The following is an 18,165-nucleotide window of genomic DNA, read 5'->3' on the forward strand; positions in this document are numbered from 1 at the left end:
CACTTTATAGCTCATTGTAATCACTCGGTCGACTGTCAAGGCTTGCACTTTTAGGATGTAAGAAGTCTTTCCCCAGGAACACATGACATATGTTTCTCTAACCAGAGTGAAAGCTACAGGACTGCTTCAGGTAGCTTCGGAGGCTCTTGGACGTTGCATTGGAAGATAAGCTCTTGTGGATATAAATGAGGTAAACGGCAGTATTTTAAAGACTGCTATTGGTGTCTATAAAGCCATGCTGCTGCGAGCTGCAAACACAGTTGTTTATTTCGACCGAAGCACAGACGCTTAGGATCACTTAGCTTATAAACAGCTTGACCAAACTCAGGCTAAAACGTGATGAGAAAATATGGTGTCAGATGTAATTTTGATTACTTGAAGCTTTAAGAATTCTGCTCCTGTGGCTAGGTGTAAGTCCTCTCAGACAAGAATTTTTAAATTTCAACTCACGTGGGCTCTAAATCATTGATAGGGTTTACTCTATTAAAGGAAGAGCATGTTGTGGTCTTAAAACCACAGGGGGATCCTTTTTATCCTCCCTTGCGTGCCCTTGGGCTGTTTGGTTTTCCTTTGGCTCAGTAAAATGAGATGAGGAAGCATTCTGATCCTCCCTTTCCTGGAGGGACTTCCATACTGGCCATGGAGAATTGGAAGGATTTCCCAGAAAGGTATCTATGCTTTTATAGTTTGGTTGAGCTCAGCAAATAGGTATTGAGGCCAACCGCGTGCAAGACACTGTGAAGGTATGAGGGGAAAAGAGGAAAGGAATCAGGGAGCTGGAAGGGCACGGTCAAAGGAAGGGACAGGCACGTCAACTGCTAACACTGGTATACTGTGTGGTGAGTCACCAGGCTTGTGAACATGGTGGCTTTAGCGGAAGGCAGAATAGAGAGGAGGCTCAACACAATCAGAAGGTTCAGGAGAAGCAGGCCCGTGTCTCAAGGAGCCAGCTGATAGGACAAAGATCTTTTTAACTTTTCAATTTCCTTTTCTTTTTTTAAAAATGTTTACATTGAGAGAGAGTGAGCGCTAGTGGGGAGGGGCAGAGAGAGAGGGGGAGAGAGAATCCTAAGCAGGCTCCATGCTGTCAGCACAGAGCCTGACGTGGGGCTTAATCTCATGAACTGTGAGATCAGGATCTGAACTGAAACCAAGAGCCGGACGCTCAACTGACTGAGACACCCGGGCGCCGCTCAATTTCATTTTCTTTTGTCTTTAGAACTGTCTTGAATACGCCAATAGTGTTTCACCTGGAATAACTGCTCTTCTGTCTTCTCTGCCTTTTTTCTCCCTCTGAGTGAGCAAAATTAAAATAGTACAAAATTCCAAAGGTGCAATGCTTTTGTATCATTATGGGAGTCCTCCATGTTGAGAATAGAGCTGTTCCATTTGGAACATGACATGAACTGGTTCAGATCCAGCTCGTCCAGGTTCATGGAAGAATAAAATAATGGTAATTTGCCTCTGTCTTATGAAATTTTAAAGCCCCCTGGTTCTCTTTGCTTCCATAGAGGTGGGTCATTTTTAAAAAATTTTTTTTCTTTAATGTTTATTATTTGAGAAAGAGCAAGCAGGGGAGGGGCAGAGAGAGAGGGAGACACAGAATCAGAAGCAGGTTCCAGGCTCCGAGCTGCCAGCACAGAGCCCGACACGGGGCTCGAGCCCAGAGACTGCGAGATCATAACCTGAGCTGAAGTCGGCCGCCTAACCAACTGAGCCACCCAGGCGCCCCTCATTTTTAACATTATGGAAGGAAAGCACGATGACCAAAATTTTTCTTTATCGGTCCAACTGTAGGTAGCAATTGGAGAAGTTTAAATGCGTCATTCTGGAGGAAATCATTTGGAAGTCCAGACCACAAGACTCTTCTTTCCCACCACCTTCAGACAACCACCTATGGTCAGTTTCCCTCTCATCCCTAGTCTCTGAGAACAATGCTGGCTTCCCTTCCCTTCCCCACCTGCTCTTCTTTGATGACAAGAAGGAATCCACAAGAGAAGGAGAGCTGGGCTATGAAAAGGAGGAAGATAAAGACCCTGACGTCTTTTCCATTCCATCCCAGTTCCTTTAGCATTGATTTTTGTGCCTTTCCGTCCTCTCCACTAGAGTGCTTTCTCATAAACCCGCCTGCCTCGCACCACCCCATCAACACCACCTATTAGAGGTTCTGCCAGTTGAGTCCTCCCGGCCAGATTCCTTTTTCGGTAGTGTCCATGCTGGGCTGTGGCAGCTCTGCTTGTCAGGGGTCCGTACCCACTTACGTCTTTGTGTGCCTTGGGGACTTTGAGTGTCTCTGAGGAGCTCTTGAAGCTTGGCCGGTCGATTTTCCCTGACATCAGATCCTGATTCAAAGCCATCTGTTACTGATCGGTGCAAGTTTCGAGTAAGAGTTCCTGGTGACTGTGACGAGATATTGTCGTAGGTTTTAAGTGAGAGTCTGTCCACCAGACAAAAGCAGAAGAGGACTTCGAATTGGGTACAAGTCGCATGTAGGGAGTTGAGGTAGAGAGAAGACCAAGAGGTAATTATCATTTCTTCCCCTCCCAAGTTCAGGATGAACTAGCATGTAGACTTCGAGGAGTTAGCCAGATGGGGATCCAAATATCATCTTTATTACAGTAAAATCTGGATAAGGACACATGACCGGTCTCTTGAGATCCTGTGAGCTTTTTAATACTTTCTCTACTTCATTAAGCATGTCCAGGCAGAGCTTACAGTTATAGGCATCCTTCTCAGAGGCTGGCCTCTTACCTCATGGGAGAAGGACTAGCCCAGCTGAGCAGGCTCAGTTCCTTGAACGGCCCTCACCAACTGGATCCCATCCTTCCCTCTCTCCTCCGCCCCCAGGAATGGATGAGGAAGGCTGAGAGCAGCTGGATGTTGCCTTATGGGAACATTAAAGAGGGGTCTGGAGGCTCCCCCAATATTCCCCAGCATTTTGTTTTGTTAATCTATTGGATTGGACACTTAGCTACTTAGCAGTGACTGCCTCCCCCCCACCCCCCGCACCAACCTCAGGGAAGGAGAGAAGTTTGTCATTGTGGACCTCCTTTCACCGAAACTAACGTCAACTCTCTGGGATAAATTTTACCCGCAGAAGGGTCTGAAATGAATATAGAGAGTTATTTTCATTAAATAATTACCAAGGCACATCCTATTCTATGCTGCACATTTACTCCCTATCCTAGTTCCCTGTTGAATTATTCCCAGCCATGTCGAGAGGTGTGTGAGAAGCCCAAGTAGTAGCATCAAAATTACCTAAATATTAAAATGTCCTAGTCTTCACTCATATGAGGACTTTAAGAGACAAAACAGATGAACATAAGGGAAGGGAAACAAAAATAATATAAAAACAGGGAGGGGGACAAAACAGAAGAGACACATAAATATGGAGAACAAACTGAGGGTTACTGGAGGGGGTGCGGGAGGGGGGATGGGCTAAATGGGTCAGGGGCACTAAGGAATCTACTCCTGAAGTCACTGTTGCACTAGATGCTAACTAATTTGGACGTAGATTTTAAAAGATAAAAAATAAAATTAAAAAAAAGAAACACTAAAAAAAAATTAAAATGTCGTAGTCTTGAACACACATCTCCTTCATCATCAAATTTCTAAGAAGAAATCCAAGCTCCTGATCTAAACCCCCTTGCTTTTATAAACCAAATCAACAGAAATTATAATTTCTAAGTACATTCTAAATGAAGTCCCAAAGCATCCTTACCCAACTTTAACTCTGCTTTGCTTGGGTGCGGTACAGACTCTCTTCTTCATAAGCACCGCAGCCTGGCTTTTCCCCGGGCTGGATGTGGCTCCATCAGGACTTCCCAACTCGAATTCATTGTACACCAGTTCTCCTTCATCTCACTTTGAAAGTAGATCCGGAAGGTAGTAAGAGACACATTTATTGGAATACCAGCACTAGTTCCATGAGATTTCATTACACAACCAAATCTCCAAGCCCTAGAGCAGTTATAGCTGCAGAAAACTGATAGATGTGGTCAGTCCAGGGCATTAACATAGCTGGGAGAACAAAGCCATGTCTCTGTAGTGCCTCTACCCTTTGGAGTGAAACATTCCTGTCTTCTTGTGAAAAGATGCTTGTGTCGGTGGCAACTCCAGGCACTAGGTCTTAAGAAAATCCTCCACCCAACTGTTGAAGGCTGATAAGAATATGAAGAGATGTTCTTCTAGCCAACACGCGGAGAAATGTAAATTCAAATAATACGCTGCCACCGAACACCCGTCAGGTTGGCCAAAGTTAGAAAGTTGGATGTTGGCAAATGCCGGCAAGGATGGAAAGAAATAGAGGCTTCACGTGTGGCACGCGAGTATAGCTATTCTTTGTGGAGAGTGAACTGGCATTGCTTACTGAAGGGAACACTGAATATGGAGTGTGCCCCGGTAATTCTCCTGGATATTTACTCCAGCGAAACTTCACCAAGTAGACATAGCAGTGATCATCTCAGTGTCCTGGGTGGTAGAAAGGAGTCAGAGATGATGTCGGTGTTCGCCACTTCGGGAATGGATAAGTCAGATATGGTGGTTACGTATAATGGAGTGTGATGTAGCTGCCAGAAGCAATAGACTGTATTTAATTCTATCCATATTATTAGATTTCAGGAAACAATGTGGCATAAGTCAGAACAGGAAAGCATTTATGCCACAATATCACTTATTTTTCAAGGACACCTATATATTTGAATAAACATATGAAGGGTATATTGAGAGGAATTTCATTACGGATGCCCAACCAAGAACCAGTGGGAGAATGGGATTGAAATTAGGGATAATGGGGAAAAATACAAAACAAGGCGGGGCCTCTCATGGATGTACGATGACCATGTGATGTGGACTGTGATGTATGATCAATTGAATTCCATTCCGTGCACCCAGTTCTTGCACCCAAGGCCAGAGAGAGGGGGTGGGGTAAATATTGATTGATTTGTGTTCAGCAGTAGCTTTTAACTTGGTTAGTGTAGTTGACCTCCTATTAAGTGATTTAAGGGAATTTTGGGAAGCCCTAACATATGTCAAAAAGCCTCCATTATCAAAACCATACCGTACCATTAGAGCCAATGCTTAGACAGTATGATAGATTAAAAAAAAAAAAAAAAAAAAAAAAAAAAAGCACGAACTGTGGAGTTAAGCTGACCTGGGTCCAGTTTTCAGCTATGTTGTCTAATACCTCTGTTGCCTTGGGAAAACTATTTTCGAGCCCTTATTTCCTTATCCGCCAAGCGGGGATAATAACGAATAGTTTTCGAGTTATTTGTGTGATACATAATGTGTCTAGTGACATTAAGCGTACTTAATACATATTCGTCCCCTTTTCCCTATCTGTCTCCCTTTCTATTCCCACATTCCTTTTTATCATCAGGCTTTATTGATAGCAAATGTCTAGAACTTCTTGGGAATGGAAATGAAAATGGTAACATCTTTCGTGGACTTGTGAGGTACTAAATTCTAGGGGCTGTCCAGTAAAAACATAATGGAAGCAACATCTAATTCAAAATATTCAGTAGTCACATTTTTAAAAAAGTAAAAAGAAACAGATGAAGTTAATTTTAATCACATATCTGAGTCCAATTATCTAAAATATTGTCATTTCAACATATAATCAATGTAAGTTCATAATGAGCTATTTTACATCATTTGGACCAAGTCTGGGAAATGTTGTGTGTCTCTTACACTCACGGCACGTCTCCGTTCGCCTCATATGGTTGGTGGTAACCGTACTGGGCAGTGAAGTTCGAGTGCTTTATGCGTTTTCTTCCTCCCAATTGAACTTGAGTTCTCTGGAAGACAGAGCCTAAGGCAGGACTTCTGTACAATCCCGGGGCAGCGAGTGTGAGGGAGAAGGGAAATGAGGCGGATGCTTGGAGGCACAGGATGCCTGATGGAAAACTGTACCTCGGGACTTTGTAACGGAGAAAGAGAGACGAATTTTCCTGTCATTCCACATCTTCCTTCCATCCCTCTTCGGCCAAAGTTGGCCCCACTGAGGCTAATGCCCTTCCTTTCTGGATTGTGTCACCCAGCCACTTCGGGCAGCCTCTCTGAGGAGGGCACATACCACATCCAGTGGCTTGGATCCTCATTCCAGTCTGGGCTTGGATCCAGAGCTTCCATGGGTCTGTCAGGTCAAGCCCAGGAGCTCTGGAGCTGCTGCCGCTCCCGCCATTCAGAACTTGGCAGTCAGTGTGGTGGGGGCGGGGGGGGGGGGGGCAAGGGCTCAGGAGCTAGCGAGGCTGAGACTCTGAGGAGGCATATTATGTGGTTTAACTTGGGTTCTCACAAATGCTCACAGCAACATAATGAGAGAAGGAAGGGAGGCTAGTGAGACTAGCTGTGCATCTAGCGAGTGACAGAGCTGGCATTCCAACTAGGTAGGTGTCTGGCTCCAGTTTGGGCTCTTAGCCACACGCTCATAGGTCCTTACCAGTTTGGCACAAGCCAACATAAATCAGACTTTCTGACGAGAGCAGGTTTTTATCTGTGGAAACTTTTTTTTTTCTCTTTTTTAAATTTATTTATTTTGAGAGAGAGAGAGAGAGAGAGAGAGAGAGAGAGAGGAGAGAGCACGAGTGAGGAGGGGTAGAGAAAGAGAGAGAGAGAATCACAAGCAGGTTCCACACTGTCGGCACAGGGCCTGATGCGGGGCTCGATCTCACGAACCGTGAGATCATGACCTGTGCCGAAATCAAGAGTCAGACGCTCAACTGACTGAGCCACCCAGGTGCCCCTATCTGTGGACACTTTAAAGACAGGGAGGTCTAAGAGGAGAGATGGATTATTGAAGGGTTCAGAGGAAGTTCTTGACCGATCAGTAATTTTCCTGAGGAGCCGACCACTGCTTACGTGCCCGCGTGGGAGGTAAGTACTGACCCCTTCCATAGGTCTCAGCCCTTTAGTTGATTTGGTCAACTCTTCAATTCTGTGGAGCTGTTGCTGAATAGTAGGGAACCTCCTTTTTTGTTTGTGGGTAGAGGGGAGGCCATATTTAATACTTTGGGAGCCTGCTTGTATACTTACTTCATTTAGAAGGGTTGGTGTAGTAAGTTTGGAAATTTGAAAGTTGATTAAGGAAGAGACAGGTGTGAGAGAGGCCGTGACACCCAAGCTTTATTTGGGTGGTGTGTCGACAAGCTTGCGTGAGAAAGTAAGTCCCTCACGGCTGGAGACCTTCTGGAGACAGTGACACGATAAGGGGAATAGGGCAAGGGACCTCCCGGGGGAGTAGGGGAAATCAGGGAAGGCGCTTACCTGTCTAGGTGATGTCACTCAGCAACAAGGTAGAGGGTCTCTGGGTCAGAGGGCTCCAAACGCTAGCAGCAGGTGGAGGACTTTTCTAGCTGCAGGGTGTCGCTTACTGCTAGCAGATGGTGGGTACAATTTCGCAGGGCATGTGTGGGGTAGGCAGGCTCTAAATGGCTCAGAATGTGTTTATCTGGAATGTATTTAACGCAACCGGATGTATGAGAATTCGAGTTGGCTTCATCAGGCTTTGGACTAAACAACATAGGGTCCGTCTGCGGCCTATTTATGTAGCAGGTGGACAGGAAGTTTCCCATTCATTTACCTCTTCCATTGTTGTAATGGGGTATTAGGCTATGAGTGAAGTTCTTAGGGCAGCAAGAGTTTAGAGTTCCTGATACGATGAGAAGCTCTGCAGAGCCAACCAAAACCTACTCTTCCTTTTTCTTCTGTTGGGGTCAGAATGTCAGGCAGCAACAGACATGAGAGATCAGCCCACCTAGGTGAAGGCCTTCTCCAAGGTCACACAGCTCATTGTGGAAGGAACCTAGGCCCAGACTCAGGTTTCCTGAATTTTGCCTCCTTTTATTTGTGCAGTACCTCTGCCATCGGCCCTCGTGCAGAAACTTACTAAGTGTGTCTCTTCCCACTCTGGGAATGCCTTGTTTCTTTTTCCTGGAAGGAAGCTTCTGAGTGAACCTCCCTCTCTCTCTTTAGACACCAAAAAGGTACCTTCAGGTATATGTCTGTACAAGCAGATACCCCTGACTGTATCAGATTGTCCTTCAAATGATCACGTAGGAGAAGCCCTGTGCCATAATAAATTCCCCCTTTATCATATCTGCACAGAGGTATCCGTTCCAGCTCTCTGTGAAGTCTTATCTTTGCCAAACAGCTTCCCATCTTGATGCATTTTCTTTTCTTTTTAATTTTTTTAAATGTTTGTTTACTTTTGAGAGAGAGAGAAAGAACACGAATAGGGGAGGTGCAGAGAGAGAGGGAGACACAGATTCCAAAGCAGGCTCCAGGCTGAGCTGTCAGCACAGAGCCCAACGTGGGGCTCGAACTCATGAGCTGAGCCGTGAGATCATGACCTGAGCCAAAGTCAGATGCTTAACCGATTGAGTCACCCAGACACCCTATTCATGCACTTTCTTGCAAGAACCCTTAAAAGCATCTTAGTAAATACCAAATGTAACTAATAGCGATGAAAAAATATTAAAAAGCCCTGTGAGGAATATTCTAGCATCTGTTAATAGATTTGCTGACTCAACCTTGGAACATATTACCCATGGGTAGGAGACAAGGGATAGAAAGGTTCCCTGTTGGCATATTTGGAGGTCATTGTGGTTTTGTACTGTTGCCTTTGTAAAATTATGGATGGGTTACTCATATAAAGGATGGGTATTTGTTCTTCGTCTGGTTTTAATTTTCCAAAAAGTTAGAACATCTGTAACCCAACTTCAGGCGAGAATGCTGACTCAAAGAGTGAAGGAGTCCGAGACCAGTTTCACAGTCAACATGCCTCCGGTTAAATGTCAGGCCTGCGAGCCCTGTCAGCACCTTTATTCCCTTCCCCGTTCGCTCTTCTCTCCTCACTACCCCTCTCCTAAATAGAAGGTGAGGAGAGGGCTGAGAATGTTACTATGGACAACAGGGCTGCTCGAGGAAAGTCGAGGAAAGGACTAGAGAATAATTTGACTATGTCCGGATTCTTGGTCAGCTGGACAGCTTGATGCTTGAGATTTCCCACAATTCTTTATGTTTGATAGAAGTTAAAAATGTTGTCTGGTCCTCTCTCTCACCCCATAAGAGCTGTTGGCGGTTTGCCCAAGTGTTCCTTGTCGTTTCTTTGTGTAGCACTTCATGTATATGTCAAACTACGATTATAAGGTTTTAAGCCCCCCATGATAACCTTTGGCACTGAGGATGGAAACTCATCTTTCCCACCCCTTATCAGAATATTTTAGAATAATCAAGAACTCAGAAATCCGAGTGCTTTGGATTAGAAACAGAAGCCTTACCATTTCAGCCTATTCTGAGCAACGAGAATTAGAAGTTTGCTTTAAATAGTGTGGTAAATGTACTTTTCACTTCCTCAAAGATTTAGGATCTCCAGGGGACAGAGGAAGGTATGGTTCTCCACACAGGGGCCAAAGGTTCTGGCAGTGAGTTTCTTGAGTGTGTGTGTGTGAAGGTGTTCGTGGTAGAGAAAAGGGGTCTGTGCTGATGGGTTTTCTCCCCCATGCAGGGCCCAGCAGACCATGAGAGCAGGGAAGTAGCGGAAGGACAAGGAGATTGGGAGGCCCAGTGGGAAGTGTACTAGATCATGACAAGAACTCCTTATGGAGTAGATCTTGGTTGATTAGTTTGGACTCTTGAGCTACTTGTGAAGTTGTCTGCATTAAGGCTCTTCCTTGTGATGGGCAGAAAGGGAACCTACCTGCAAAAGACTCCAGAAGACTATCATCAGTTGAGGAAAAGACGAGAATATGTCAGCTGGGACAAGTGATTCACCATTCAATATAAAAGGACACCAGTTTAGCTCATGATCTCATACCTCATAGCAAAATAAATTCAACAGAGATCAAAGAATTAAATGTTAAAATGTAGAACTAGAAAAATGTAGGAAGACATTTATGTGATCTTTGGGTGGGGAAAGACTTTCTAAGTTTAAAAGCATCAGAAGGAAAAGACTGATAGATCTGACCCATGTTAAAACTGCTGTAAATGAGATTAAAGTCAGAAACAAAGTGGGAGATTTTTACAGCAACTGTTATTAAAGACTAGCAGCCTTAATATATATTAAAAAAAACCAGCACCTTTCAGGAGCACCTGGGTGGCTCAGTCAGTTAACCTTCCGACTCCTGATTTCAGTGCAGGTCATGATCTCACGGTTGGTGGGTTGGAGCCCCGAGTTGGGCTCTGTGCTGACAGCATGGAGCCTATTTGGGATTCTCTCTCTCCTTCTCTATGCCCCTCCACCGCTTGTGCACGCTCTTTATCTCTTTCTCAAAATAAACATTAAAAAAAAAAAGCCCACCTTTCGGGACACCTGGGTGGCTCAGTCGGTTAAGCATCCGACTTCGGCTCACGTCATGATCTCGTGGCTTGTGAGTTCGAGCCCTGCATTGGTTCTGTGTTGACAGCTCAGAGCCTGGAGCCTGCTTCGGATTCTGTGTTTCCCTCTCTCTCTCTCCCTCCACTGCTCGTGCTCTGTCATCTCTCTCTCTCAAAAATGAATAAACATTAAAAAAAAAAAAACCCTTTCGTGTAAATTGATAAGCGAAGCACCAAACTCTGTTGACACCCACCCCCATTCTCGGCTCCCTCTTCATAGTCACAGAAGATTTGTCTGCACATGTTGTGTCCACTCCCCCACCTTCCTGATGCTCTCAGCCTGGCGTCCACCCCCATCAGTGCCTAGAGTCACCACTGGCTTCCCTGTGGCCCAACTCAGAAGTCATTTTTTTCTTTTCACATTAACTCTTCCTTACATGGTTTGACTACTTCCTCCTTCTCGTCACCCTCTCTCTTTTCTTTGGTCTCCGAGATGGTGGGTTCTTGCATCTCTGGGTGCTCCTTGCTCCTTCAGTTTCCTTTCTCAGGTAAGTCCTTTGTCCTCTACCAGACCCCTACACACACGAGTTCTCTGGATCTCAGCCGAGTCTTCTCTCGTAGAATATCATCTTCCAGGGTGGTCTTGTCCATCCCACGAACATAGAGGCCATTTATAGTCTTACAAGTCCCACGCTGATATTCACAGCACACGCCTCACCTCTGAGTTCTGTGGACTCATTCAGGCACCGCCTTTCTCGTGTTCCCAGGCCTGTCACGTTTAAAACGTTGGGGGCGCCTGGGTGGCTCAGTCGGTAAAGCTTCCGACTTCGGCCCAGGACATGATCTCACAGTCTGTGGGTTCGAGCCCCGCGTCAGGCTCTGTGCTGACAGCTTGGAGCCTGGAGCCTGCTTCGGATTCTGTGTCTCCCTCTCTCTCTCTGCACCTCCCCAGCTCATGCTCGCACTCTGTCTCTGTCAAAAATAAATAAAAACTTAAAAAAAATTTTTTAAAATAAATTAAACAGCAGAAGTTGAAGTCTTGTTCCCCCTATTCCCACGTGTCTTGACAACAAACAAATGAGAACTCCTTTCTCTTCCAGTCTTTTCCATCTTAATGAATGGCATGCACTGCTCAAAGAAGAAACACGGTGGTCACCGTTATTCCTTTTCCTCCCCCACCCGCATCCAGTCCGTCAGCAAAACCTTTCTATTTCTGAAATCTATCTGAAATGTATCTACCTCACTCCTGTCCCCTGCCCAATCCCAGCCAGCCCACTGCAGCAGCCTCTTCAGGGGGCTGCTCTCTACTCCCTTCCAGTTCTCCAGATAGTGGCTCAAGACATCTAAGATAAAAATTGGATCAGCATGTTCCTGTTGTACTTTATTATTTTTTATTTTTTACTTAATTTTTTAAATGTTTATGTTTGAGAGAGAGAAAGAGACAGAGGGCGAGCAGGGGAGGGGCAGAGAGAGAGGGAGATACAGAACCTGAAGCGGGCTCCAGGCTCTGAGCTGTCAGCACAGAGCTGGATGCGGGGCTCAAACCCACAAACCACGAGATCATGACCTGAGCTGAAGTTGGACGCTTTACCAACTGAGCCACCCAGACACGCCATTCCTGTTGTACTTTTAAGGAAATCTCAGATACTTTACAGTGGCCTGCACTTGACCAGGTCTTTTCTGACTCTCTGAACTCATCTTGTGCCATTTTCTCCAGCCACCTCTGTGTCTGCATATCACTCTCTTCTTACTGCCTTAAGGCCTTTGCAATGCCATACTCCTGTCCTGCCGGGAAACCACTTACCCCCAACTCTGTTCATTTGGGGCCATCTATTACTCTCCTCATTTTCTCTCTCTGCACCCTGTTTACTTCTTTTATAGCATGTGTAATTTTGTATTTACTTTGTTACATTGTCTTCCTCACGAGAAAGTAAACTCCATAAAGGCTTAGCAGATCTGTTATTCATTCACCAATATGCATATCCAGTGACTAACACACTACATGCTCTCAATCAGTATATCTTGAATGAGGGAACTAAGTAATGAGTGAAAACTTAAATGGGTAATGAACAGTATTTCATAAAAAGTGATGTACAAGTGTCCTAATTAATACATAACCCCTCGAATAGTTCCTAGTACATATGAAGCCCTTACATACTTAGCTATTGTTATTCTTATAGTAATCATACTTAATAGTATTTATTAAGTTAATAGTAATATCACCCAAACTAATAGCAAAATTAAAAGAGCAAGGAGATAACAATTTTTGCTTCTTAAATTAGCTAAGATTAAAAAAATATGATGGTGGGCACCTGGGTGGCTCAGTCGGTTAAGTGTCCAACTCTTAATTTCAGCTCAGGTCATGGTCTCACCATTCATGGGTTCTCGAGCCCCATGTTGGGCTCTGTACTGACAGCACAGAGCCTGCTTGGGATTCTCTCTCTTCCTCTCTTTCTGCCCTCCCCAAATTAAGTAAATAAAAATATATAATATGGTCAACATTTTGATGAAATGGGCACTTTGTACAGGCAGTTATGAAGCGATTTGACAATTTGGATGAAAGCAATTCAGTTAGTATAAGAATTTGTCAAAATGATTTTTTGTTCAAAAACAAATGCTGCCAGACCCTGGCTGTCCAAATGTCAGTGTTTGTACTATGGAGGCCATGCCTTTAAACTTTTTTGTAGGTTAGGCTTTTTTTCCTACTTTTTCTTTTTGTCTATTTTTCCCAAGAGTTTCAGATTTTTTTTCTTTTCCTTTCCTTTCCCTCCCCTCCAGAAATTAATCCTTCCCTTCTGTGTTTGTGACAAGGACGCATTGGGGAAAAAATCTAAATGTGCAACAATAGGTGATTTGTTGGAGTGAGTTAACTTTCTAACAATAGGGGGTTAAACGGAGGGGGGGGGGAACCAATATTTAGAGCATGTAGAGTTGAAAAACTGCCCTGTGGTATAGCAAAATTACGAAGACTAGAACAACCAATGACTAACAGTAGGCATGTTCAGCAAAATTGCTGTTTAATCACTTGATTGTGTTGACCAGTTTGCTTTTGGCCACATCACATTTAGCCATAAACCTACAGATACACCAAGAGCCCTTAACATGTCTAGACCTTCAGGCCCCAAATTTCACCTTGAAGGGAAAAAAAGAGAAATGTGGTCAGAGATTTGTGTGCAAAGATATTTATCAAAAGTTAGCAATGATGCAAAAAAAGAAGGCCCAAACAAACCATAAAACATGATCTCTGACAGTAGGGAGATTATCCAACATGAGGGTGAGGGTCCAGGAATAGGTAGAAAGAAAATACTGTTTCTTTCTCTTCTCAGATATTGAGGATTTACACTCGGTACAATTACTTAGAGGAGTCTGCTTAAGCAACGTATAGTAAGATTGAGGATTTGAGTGCATTTCCTGAGAAATCACCAAATCATAAAAGGATTTTGAAATCATGCCCAAAAAGAAATGAGCATTCATTTCTGACAGCTCTGCCATGTGACACATTGCTGTCACTTGCTTTTAGGGAAGGCCAGCACCGTGGCAAAATGAGCAGCATTCAGGGATAGATGGGTTCCAATTACCTGTGAAAGGAGCAGAGGCAAAATGAGAGAGATGCCCTTTGCCACGCTCACACAGCACAGCCAGAACAGTGTGCTCTTTTCTCTTTCTTGGGAAGACTTTTTGAGCCATATGGCTTCCATGTGGAAGTGATTTCATCTCCTTAATTAAGATCACATTTACGAATAAACGTACAGGCAGGAAGCCAGCTTGACAAGGGTATCATGCTAAAAGCCAGGGCAAGCAGGAAGTCTTTGAAGGATAGAAGATGAAGGTAGCTGGGGTTCGGAAGGAAGTGATTTCGGAGATCTTGTTTGGTCTTGGGTGTTTTGTGGTCATTATTGGAGCGGTATGTTAGGTTCGTTAAAGGTTTGACCCTGACATATTTCTAGAGGAAGAGAGACCAGGTTGTCTGGATTGGGGAGCCACCCCTGTTGGTCTAGGCTAGCCAGAATTTACCCTTAACCTTTTCTGAAGAGTTTTCTGTTCCCTTCCCTGCATATTTGAAATCTAAGATTTTTAAGACATTTGATTTTTCAAATGCAGACTAAAACCTTCAAAGATAAGTTTCCTAAATACTTTTAATCTATGAAATGAGAAGAAAGACTAAAGAGGAATAGCCTTGGATTTTAGTCCCTGTACAGGCACTATTGATCAGGACCAAAACAGAGAAAAGGAAAAAGAAAACAATTTCACTGATGGACTTGAAGTGCATTAGTTCTGTTCATGCTGAAACAGATTTGTGGAATAATGTTTTATTTTAGGTTGTCATGGACCGATTTATTTTAATAGATACACATTATAGCTAAGTTTTAACCAAAAAAAGAATGATTTGTTTAATTAAATTCTCATTCTGTTTTTGAGGACCATATTAATAGTTTAACACTATACATAACAATAAACAAAACAGAACACAGTTAAGAATGTCCTAGGTTTGCTCAAAGTGCATTCGAGGCTAGCATTATCCTTGTGTTAAATGAACATAATTTACATTTGCTATTTCAACAGTTACCACGGAGGGTCAAAATTAAAAACCTATCTGCTTTTCAAAAACTATGCGTATATATAACGCATGATATGTGTGTCTATATATATGTACATGTATATATACGTGTATACACCTATACCCCCACTCATGGGGACAGCTTCCAAATTGATTTTATCTCATTGTGGATTAATTGAAATAGAACAGTGTACATTTATGTTTCGGGTATTGATTATTCAAGATGTGTTATACTGAAACCTTTAACGTTCCCATTTTCAGTACAGAAAAGGATATTAGAATTGGAATTCTATTTTAGGCTATAGATGTGGAAAACACTTAAAAATGAGTAAAAAAATCCCCTTTAGCCCTTTTCACACTTGTAAGATGGTAGGTTTTATCTGTGGCTTTATAGTGTCTCTCGTTGGTTTCTGTTTAAATTTTTGTAAATGAGTACATAAATACAGAAGTCTGTGTGTGTATGCACACATGTGTGTCTGTGTCGTTGCAGTCTTAGAGAGGTGACTGGTATTTGGACAGTATGGATCAGGTTGAGAAGCTAGAGGCAGGAAGGATGGCAAAAGAGCTAGCCAGGGGAGCAAGACTGATGACTGAGTTTGAGGGCAAGAGTAGAGCCCATTAACCAGTGGCCCCCTTCTTACTTAACACAGTTCTAGTTGTCCTTCCTTGCCCCCAGCCACATTCTCCCTTCTCGACAGCTCTAGTCTGAGAAGTCAAAAGGGAATGTTCAAAATTAAAATGTGGGGGAAAACAGTAATTTTCTGACTCAGGATTTTAGAACCAGCAATGAATTTAAATGTCAGTGAGTCCTATCATGGGATTTTCTGATGAGTGAACTAAGCCCAGAAGAAGATAAGTGCTTTGCTAGTCAGCAGGAAAAGCCATGCTAGCATCAAAGCCTCCAGGTTTCCAGCTCAAGAGTATTATGACTACATTCTGGGAGAATTCTAGTGAAAATTAAACCAAGAGACTCTCTGTGATTAATCTCTTGGCTGGAGGCAGGGATACTGCATCAGCCACTGAAGCAGAGGTTAGGAAAGACACTTAAACCAAACAGGGATTCTTTTTCTAGAAGAGAGCCAAATATTGCCTGGGCAGGGGAGTTATCAATATTAGATGAAGTTTACCCTTGATCTTTTTATTAAAAAAATTTTTTTTAAGTAATCTCTACTCTTAACGTGGGGCTCAAACTCATGACCCTGAGATGAAGAGTCGCATGCTCCACTGATGGAGCCAGCCAGGCACCCCTACGCTTGATCTTTTTAGAGGTAATTTTAGAAGTCCTCATCAGACAAAACCAGATCCTTTCCAGATGGTGCCATATACATCTAAGGGTCGTAGAGAATTTGATCCTGTGTCCCATGGGCGCTGCCCTTGTTTTATGTGTTTCAAGGTCTTCAGATTGATTGTGAGTCTTTGGCCTGAGGTTGTACTTGATGCCATAGGTCTCTCTGGTTTCATTTATGTGTGCACAGGGGCATTTGCTTTTATAGTCTTTGAAGCTGTATTGATGCAGCGTGGCCTTCTAAGCCACATAAATCCACCTGCCAGAACTTTTAAAGCCCGAAGCTTTAATACATGAGACATTCATAGGAAAGGAAACAGTCTTCTGATATCATTATCTACAGTTCTGTAATTCCAAAATTTAATGTACAGACATACAATTTAACCATACCAAATCACCTGTCCTGAAGAGAGGCATTTTGCTACAGGTAGGTAAAGATACTGATGAATACCTTATGTATACTGTAAATAAATTTATTATTCATGGGATTTTCCATTATGAAAGTCAGCCAATAACTATTTATTGAAGACCTACTATGTGATAGGCAGCATGGGTTGGCCCTGGGTGAAAAAGGCAGCCATGTTCCTGTCCTCATAGCATTTACATAATTATTCTCTGCAAAATGATGCATTTATCAAGGGTAGTGAATAATTGTGGGCTCTGGATTCTCTCTTTTGGTCTATTTACACAGTCTATTTACAGCTCTTTATTAAAATATAATATAGACACAGAAAAGTATACAAATCAAGTGTATAACTCAGAAAATTTTCACCAAGTGAACACGCCCATGGAAGCAGAAGCTAAGTCAAGAGGCAGAAATTGTTCGTCCCCAGGAGTCCCCTTTTTAACACCTTCCAGTTACTAAGCTTCCCAAGGTAACCACTTTTCTGACTTCTGACATCATAGATTAGTTTTGCCTCGTTTGGAACTTTATAGAAATGGAATCATATGGTATATGATCGTCTGCCTTCATTTGCTCAGTATTATGATCGTGAAATTCATCCAAGTCGTTGCATATAGTTGGGTTCACTGTCCTTGCGGTATAGTATTTCATTGTGTAAGTAGATTACAATTCATTTATCCCTTCTATCGTTAAAGACATCTGGAATATTTCCAGGTTTGGGCTGTTACTGACAGTATCACTATGAAGATTCATATACTTGTCTTTAGGTGAACATTTCTTTTGAGGGTCCACATATGAATGGAATGCTGGGTCATAGGTCATGCATATACATTCACGTGTACCGTGTACTGCCAAGCAGCTTTCTACCGTGTTTATACAAAGTTCTAGTCCCACCGGGAGTGTATGAAAAGCTGCATTTTTTCCACATCCTTGCCACATTTGGTGTTACGTGCTTTTTCATTTTTGTGTGTGTTTTCAGTTTCTAAAAAGTCAAACAGAACCACCGGGGCTTTGTGATAAACAGTGAGACACATCATAAAGTTCATAGCAACAGCAATAATCCCTTGGATTTTGGTCTGTGCCAGTGATTCAAAACATGGTATCCTATCGGCTCACAACCTCTGCTTAACTGTTGATGGAACCGAAGCCACTGTTTACAGTGGAAAATCTTGCAGAAGTTGGCCTTTCTTGCATTTGAAGTAATGGCTTTTTCAAGCCAGTGGTGGCGGATGACCTTTTTTCGCCTGAGGGCAGAGTTAGAACAAATACAAATATTTACTGGCCACTTAAAAAAATTTTTTTTAATGGACATGGCTTCATCGAGACCTGGGGAAAAAACACACACTGGGACATGAGCTACCCTGCTATTATCAAGTGGAAGGCTGGAGGCAAGCCTTGGCCAATAAACTATTAACCTGGGACCCTATTTGAGAAATGGTTAGAGGGAGATCGCTGTCGTCCTGAAATTAGTTTGTCAACCATATTGTAAAGCTAGGAGGGCTAACTTTTAGATGAAGACCCTTCAGAGGGGCCTGTATGGTAGCCCATCCCCTTGCTTTAACAGCACTTGCCAAGGAGGAGTTGTTAATACAGTCATCCAGGCCC

General features: G+C 43.2%; 1 protein-coding gene across 5 annotated transcripts in view; it reads left to right on the plus strand.

The window, feature by feature from the left end:
- PIR (pirin) overlaps positions 1-18,165 on the plus strand; it is an 89,797-nt gene that overhangs the window by 36,028 nt on the left and 35,604 nt on the right. The gene's annotated exons all lie outside the window — the stretch shown is intronic.

This window comes from Panthera pardus, unplaced genomic scaffold (assembly GCF_024362965.1).
Source record: "Panthera pardus isolate Hobbes unplaced genomic scaffold, ASM2436296v1 HiC_scaffold_27, whole genome shotgun sequence".
Lineage (NCBI taxonomy): Eukaryota > Metazoa > Chordata > Mammalia > Carnivora > Felidae > Panthera > Panthera pardus.